Genomic DNA, 8,129 nt, shown 5'->3' with positions numbered 1-8,129 from the left:
TAAGATTAGCATAGGCAAACACCTCTGAAGTTCCACCACCCAAAGTACAATAGAACTTCATTTGCATGTCTGGAGCCTGAGGCAAGTCTGGTGATGAGATTTGGCTTCCCTTGGAGAACAATGAGCCCAGCAATTGTCACCTCTGGGCGTTTCCTGGGGTAGGAGGTGTGTATCCTGGCTTGAGGAGGTGGCAGGGGAAAGAGTCCTTTTTCCAAGGGCAAAATGGTGTTGGAATTGAGGTGTTGATTTTACTGTATCTGATTCATAAAGCTAGGTATATTCCCTGAGCTGTCAAGTCGAAAGGATACATTCAGGCATAATATTTGTAACATTCAGGCATAATATTTGTAACTGTTAACAGTTACCCTTCCGTAATTACCGTAACATTAATGAGATGTAAGATGTAAGTTAAGTCCTTAAACTCAATTTTTAAAGTTATTTAGGACCATTGATTACTGTCTAAAAATAATCTTTGGTTTCCAAGATAAGAGCATAATGAGAACCAGCTGGATCAAGCTAAAAGGCCCATCTAGTCCTGCCTTCTACTCTCACAGGGGCTGCCCAGATGCCTATGGAAAGCCTGAAAGTAGGGACTGAGTGCTAAATCACTTTCCCCACATACAGTTTCCAGCAACTGTTGTTCAGATGTAGTAGCAGCAGCAGTATTATTTGCATTTTACCCTACCTTTCCCCCCAAAAGTTCAATGTACGTAGTTCCCACGGACTGTCTCACCAGAGTGGTGCATGCTCTGGTTATCTCTCGCTTGGACTACTGCAATGCACTCTATGTGGGGCTACCTTTGAAGGTGACCCGGAAACTACAACTAATCCAAAATGCGGCAGCAGGACTGGTGACTGGGAGCAGCTGCCGAGACCACATAACACCAGTCTTGAAAGAACTACATTGGCTCCCAGTACGTTCCCGAGCACAATTCAAAGTGTTGGTGCTGACCTTTAAAGCCCTAAACGGCCTCGGTTCAGTATATCTCCACCTTCATCATTCTGCCTGGACACTGAGGTCCAGCGCTGAGGGCCTTCTGGCAGTTCCCTCCTTGCGAGAAGCCAAGTTACAGGGAACCAGGCAGAGGGCCTTCTCGGTAGTGGCGCCTGCCCTGTGGAACACCCTGCCACCAGATGTCAAAGAGAAAAATAACTACCAAACTTTTAGAAGACATCCAAAGGCAGCCTTGTTTTAGGAAGCTTTTAATGTTTAATAGGTTATTGTATTTTAGTGTTTTGTTGGAAGCTGCCCAGAGTGGCTGGGGAAACCCAGCCAGATGGGCATGGTATAAATAATAAATTAATATTATTCTCTCCCTCCTCATTTAATCCCCACAACAAACCTTGTGAGGTGGGTTAGGCTGAGAGTGAAAGTGACTGGCCCAAAGTCCCTCAGTGCGCTTTATGACCAAGTGGGGCTTTGAACTCTAGTCTACCAGAATCTAGTCCAGCACTCTAGCCACTGAACCACATAGCCACCATGGCTAGCAGCCATTGATAGCTTTATCTTTCATCAATTTATATAACCCTCTTATCCAAAGCCATCCAAGCTGGTGGCTATCACTGGCTCTTGAAGGAGGGAGTTCCGCAGTTTAACTATGGGGTTCCATAGTTTAACTAATGTGTTTATCTGTTCTTATTTTATCTGTAAGCTGCCTTGGGTCCCTGTCAGGGGAAAAGGTGCTGCATGAATAAATATATTATAATAGGCAACACACCAGCCCCGCCCCCACCTGCTCTCCGCCTCCAGTGCCGGAGCATGAAGCTCCGCCACTGACTGCAGCTGCATGAATAAGTACTGTCTTTTTCCCTCTCCTGAACCCTCTGACATTCAGCTTCACCACCTGCCCATGAGTTCTATCCAGCATTATGAGCAAAACTTTTCTCTATCCACTTTCTCCATGCCATGTGTAATTTAATAAACTTCTACCGTGTCCCCTCTTGCTCATCTTTTCTCTAAACTGTTGTTGTTGTTGCTTAGTCGTGTCCGACTCTTCGTGACCCCCTGGACCAGAGCACGCCAGGCACTCCTGTCTTCCACTGCCTCCCGCAGTTTGGTCAGACTCATGCTGGTAGCTTTAAGAACACTGTCCAACCATCTTGTCCTCTATCGTCTCCTTCTCCTTGTGCCCTCCATCTTTCCCAACACCAGGGTCTTTTCCAGGGAGTCTTCTCTTCTCATGAGGTGGCCAAAGTCTTGGAGCCTCAGCTTCAGGATCTGTCCTTCCAGTGAGCACTCAGGGCTGATTTCCTTAAGAATGGAGAGGTTTGATCTTCTTGCAGTCCATGGGACTCTCAAGAGTCTCCACCAGCACCATAATTCAAAAGCATCCATTTGTCAGCGATCAGCCTTCTTTATGGTCCAAGTCTCACTTCCATACATTACTTCTCTAAACTAAGAAGACACAAAGCTGCAAAATATCATTGGGTATATGACACCCCCACACACACACACAATTCCAAGCAAATATTCACAGTCATGATGGCATTCAAAGCAGCTTCTCAAAAAAAAAAAAGCTCAAAAACTGAGATTCTCAGGGATTGAGATTATGTGTGCAAAATTGCAGTCCCCTCCCATTTTCTCTTCTTTCTCTCTTTTTTATTCACATTTCCATAGAATTACAGCACACACCGGCATTACAACCAAGAGGAATTTCTGCCACCCTCTGGTGTGAAACCATGGAAACTGGATTCTGTATTGACGGTGGAATCCTAAACACACTTGCAAGGGATTAAACTCCGTTGAACACAGTGAGGCTTTCTCCTGAGTAGGGTTGCCCAGGATTTGAGCACGAGCTTTCCTTCAAGGTGCATGGTGTTGTTTTTTTAATTGATCATTCATGACACCATGTGTCGATGATGATATCAAAGCTGTCACACATGTTCCTGCTTTCAGTACTGTGTGTACCTGGGAAAATATCAGAGGACATTCTGCTTCTTTTCCAGTTTCGACATGTGCTGCAACTTCTTGCTGAAATCCTGGAACCTTTTGTGCCACAAATGGTCAGGGCTTTTTGTTATCTGTCTGCTCATGTTCTAACACAATACCATATTTTTCACTCTATAGGACGCACCCGACCATAGGACGCACCTAGTTTTAGAGGGGGAGAACAAGTAAAAAAAATTCTCTCCCTCTCTGTGCAGCGCTGTGCAGCGAAGCGGCAGGAGAAATGGAGCCCCTTCAATTTCTCCTCCCACTTCGCTGAAGGGGCGCTGCGCAGAGAGGGAAAGCTGTGCAGTGCCTCTCCAGGATTCAGCGAAAGCAATGCAAAGCCTCTGGAGTGCAGCAGGAGCTCCCGCTGTGCTCCGGAGGCTTCAGGCGGCTATCCCTGAAGCCATGGAGCCTGCATTCACTCCATAAGACGCACACACATTTTCCCTTAATTTTTGGAGGTGGAAAGGTGTGTCTTATAGAGCAAAAAATACGGTAGTTCCTCTCTGCGGTAACTGTGCAGAAGCATCACAGAACGACTAATAAAACAGTATGTTGTACTGTATAACAGCTCTCCTGGTGCTCAGTAATCTCTCCCAGCCCTACTGGGAGATGCCAGAATGAGGTCACCTTCTCAGATGAAAAGCATGCCTGTGTTATCTGAGCTGGGTGCCAGATTCAGCAAGAACAGGGTGCCTGCTCTCTATCACTCAAGGCGGGGTTTGACCTGCATAAACATTCTTTACAGATTCTTAATATCTGTATTCTAGTGTTAGAAACTGAGACATGAAAGCTAGGAGCTAAATGGCACCTTAAACCAAGGTTACGGGCACAATAACGGAATGTCTCCCCACTCCCCTAACATTTTTTAAATGGTCTCTTCTCCAGTCTTCAGAGACTAGCTAGAAGTGGGAAGGCAGAAAAAGGTCCTCCTTTCCTTCCACCCTGCAGTTTTAATCTGAAATCTTAGGCGCAGTACTGCACCCAGAGCTCACGCTAATGAAATCCCGTTGCAAAATGCGCCTAGAACAATGGGAATTTTGAACACTGCTATATTCTTATATGTAATATTCTTAATATGCTTTGAGAAAGCTGATTCTCCTAATAGCCTTTCACACTCTTTTTTTTTTTTTACAGTTTTTACATCTCTTCACATTTAGTCTGTCAAAGTGTATACTATAATTCCTGTCCTGTCTATTTAGTTCAATGGATATACTCTCAGTAGGAACTAATCATGGAATGCAGTCCATGCTGGTTTTGTTGTCTGTTACATGTGGTCTTTGATGCAAACTGCTCATCTAAGTTTGCGTCTTGGGGCGGTTTGCTGCTAAGAGACAATAAAGCAGAAACAAAGCAGTTACAATGGTGTCTTCTCCTTCTTTGCATGACACACTTCAGGATATAAGGACAGTTTCCTGCCCTGGGGAGCATGCAATTGAAAATTCATAACATGGTGCAACAACAGGAGAAAGGGCGGTACGAGAGCGAAAATATTTTCTCAGCAGCAGCTGGGGAAAACGCAATGTCTCCCTCAAAGCAGGAAGATCTCCCTCTTCATCCAGAAATGAGCAACAATCTCAAAAAAGCTTTCTGGGTTAGTTGTAAATATGAACTTGGCCACGAGGTGTTGCTCAAGGTTAAATAATGTCTTGAACTGGAGTTGTGGGGAGCTACAGGGACTAAAGTTTATTGTGGGGGGAAGGGAACACCTGGGGCTTTCCAAACAATGTTTCTGGTCTCCAGCTCCCATTAGCCCCAAGCCAGCCTGACTGGTGGCCAAGGGTGAAGGGATTTGTAGTCCAGAAACACCTGGAGGGGCACAGATCCTCCCACCCCAGTCTCGTTGTTATTTATTTAATGTATTTATATCCCACCTCTCTCCCAAGCTGGGATCCAAGATGGCTCTCAACATCTCCCAACCTTACAAAATCTAACGTTATAAAAACAGACCGGTTAAAAACAATAATTATAATGTCAGCCTGGTTGTCAGCATCACCTGCACCTTAGTTGTCAAAAGTGTGTCTTGAAGAGGAAGGTCTGAGCCTGCCGTCAGAAGAATAACAAAGAGGGAGCCATCCTCTTGGGAGGAAATCTCACAATATGGAGGGACAGCACGGAATAGCCTCTTTCTCATGTCACCACCAACTAAGCATCTGATGTAGATGGGCAGGGGTGCCAACTTGAATAAAATATTGCGGGGGCCCAGGCAGTGGCGTAGTGTGGGTTGTCAGCACCCGGGGCAAGGCAAGTAATTTGCACCCCCTAACCCTTGGATTTGCGCTCCCTAACCCGTGGATTTGCGCTCCCTAACCCGTGGATTTGCGCCCCCTAACCCTAACCCCCAGATGTTGCGCCCGGTGCGGCCGGCCCCCCCTGCACCCCCCACGCTACCTCCGGAATGAATTAAGTACTTAACCCAAGGAGCCACTGTATTAATGAAAACCGTTGTCACTTGAGGCACAGGAGGCCTTGATGGTTAGGAATGCCTTCTGCCAGCTTTGGCTGGTTAAGATTGCTAGGACCATTCCTGGACTGAGATGGTTTGGATGCTGTGTTCTTGGCATTGCTAACCCCAGAAATGGATTATCACAGCACACCATATGTGGGGCATCTCTTGGGCTTCACCGCTGAGAGTATCATATGCCCCAGAGATGCACCTTGCTTGTGCTAGCAACCAGGCTTTTAGTGTGGCAGCTCCAGCCTTCTAGAATTAATTGCCAGCTGAAATTAGACAGGCACCCAGAGTCAAAACATTTAGGCAGCTAATGAAGACGTCAGAGAGAGGACAGGGAGCCCAACAGTAGGTGGAGCCAGAGCTAAGGACAGGCACAGCCAACTCATTCTAGGGTTGTTGTTTTTTTATATTTTATTTACTATTGCATTCCTTTTACACCTTGCCTCCAAGAAGCTCAAGGCAGCACATATAGTTTCCCGATTATATCCTCACAACAACCCTGGGAGACAGGTTAGGCTGAGAGGCAGTGACTAGCCCAAGGTCACCTAGTGACCTACATGCCTGAGTGGAGATTTGAATCCTGTTCTCCCAGGTCCTAGTCCAACACTCTAACCACTGCACCACACTCCTCCTCCTTGCTGCTTTGTACAAGGGCAGCACTGACACTAAGAAGAAGGAAACTGACAGTCAGGGCCACCCCCTGGGTTGTTTGTAAGAAAGAAGGCAGGCAAGTAGGGACAAGCTAAGGGCAGGCTAAGGTTGGTTGGGGAGTGCCACATTCACCCTGGTGCATCAGCCTTCACTGGCCTTGGGTCAACTCTGCTCCTGGATACAAGCACATGTATTTATATATGTGGAGGATTAGGTTGGGAAGTCCAGGGTTGCATCTTCTGGCCCAACCCCCTGACTGCAATTGACTGACACACAGCATAGGCTCCACCTGTCTAGGCAATGGTGACTCTAGGGCAGGCATCCCTGACTTTGGCCCTCCAGATGTTTTGGGCTACAACTCCCATGATCACTAGCTAACAGGACCAGTGGTCAGGGATGGTGGGAATTGTAGTCCAAAACATCTAGAGGTTGGGGATGCCTGCTCTAGGGCCTTACAGGTGTTTGGATGAGATGTTGTTGGACCACAGTTCCCATCATCCTTTATCACTAGCAATACTGGCCAGGCCTAATGGGGAATGGAACTTGGTGACACTTGGAGGACCATGGTTTTATTCTGCATTGTTATTTCTTTTCTCTTTTTTTGTATTTTAATCCCACCCTTCGTCATCCTATCTCAGGGCAGGTTAGGAAGCAGTTAGAAAAACAAACAATAAACCTAAAGCAAACTGAAGAATACACACACACACATATATAGGGTGTGTGGGTGTGTGGGTGTATATATATATATATATATATATATATATGCTTTCGTAGATTTTCACGGGTACAGGAATGCAGGTTTTGGTGTCCTCGGGTGTCTTCCCGTGTAAAAGTTGGGGTGTCTAGGCGACGTTTCGACGAGGTCTCACTCGTCATCTTCAGGCTGGTGCTTTCGGCTTCTTGTTACTGGAACAGAGCGGGATCTCAATGTTTGAGTTCCTATAAATACTGTAGAGGGGGTGTGGTGTCTAGCCTCCAATGTTCTGGGCAGAGAGGAAGTTCCCAGGCTAGTGTGCCTTTTCTTCTTTTGTTCCTTAATTACTTGAGAGATACCTTGAGTGATTTCTTGAGTGATATCCTGAGTACCACTTAGGTGGGTCATTAGGTGTGGATTAGTTGCTAAAGTCTTTGTGTCTTGACCTCTTGAACTTTGTGAAGAGTTTTCCTGAGAAGATGGCTGTATTGCACTTAGTTGTGCTTTGGCTTGGCTTCGTGTATAGGGGCGAGCTGTGGTTTTGTGGCTTGTGTCAGCCAGATCTGTGTAGGGATTGCAGGGGGGTGCAGCATCCGGAGGTGCCACCATGGATTGGCTACTGGATGGTGTCAGTAATTCATCTGTGGAGAGGGTCTGGGTTTGGGTCTGGTGTGGTTGATTGGTGTTGGCGTTCTGTGTGCCTCTGGATCTGGTGTCAGTTTTTGTGGGGAGGGCTAATTTCCAGATGTCTGGCAAGCGGGATGTGTCGTCACGCTTGTTCATGTTGTGAGGGTGTTTCTCTATCTCGATGGCTTCCATGATTATTCTCTTGTGGTGATGTTCCGTGTTAAAGAGCAATTTGGAATCTGCAAAATTAATTTCGTGTCCTGTTTCTTTCATGTGTTGGAAAAGAGAGGAAGTTTTTTCTTCTTTTTTGACGGCATTCTTGTGTTCTGCGATACGTGCATTTATTCGTCTGTTTGTTTGTCCAATGTACGTGGCTGGGCAGACTTTGCAGGGTATTTCATAGATCCCTTGGTTTTCCAACGTACATTGGACAAACAAACAGACGAATAAATGCACGTATCGCAGAACACAAGAATGCCGTCAAAAAAGAAGAAAAAACTTCCTCTCTTTTCCAACACATGAAAGAAACAGGACACGAAATTAATTTTGCAGATTCCAAATTGCTCTTTAACACGGAACATCACCACAAGAGAATAATCATGGAAGCCATCGAGATAGAGAAACACCCTCACAACATGAACAAGCGTGACGACACATCCCGCTTGCCAGACATCTGGAAATTAGCCCTCCCCACAAAAACTGACACCAGATCCAGAGGCACACAGAACGCCAACACCAATCAACCACACCAGACCCAAACCCAGACCCTC

This window comes from Podarcis gaigeae, assembly GCF_964106915.1.
Source record: "Podarcis gaigeae genome assembly, chromosome: Z".
In the NCBI taxonomy this organism is placed as follows: domain Eukaryota; kingdom Metazoa; phylum Chordata; class Lepidosauria; order Squamata; family Lacertidae; genus Podarcis; species Podarcis gaigeae.
This window is presented reverse-complemented; position numbering follows the sequence as displayed.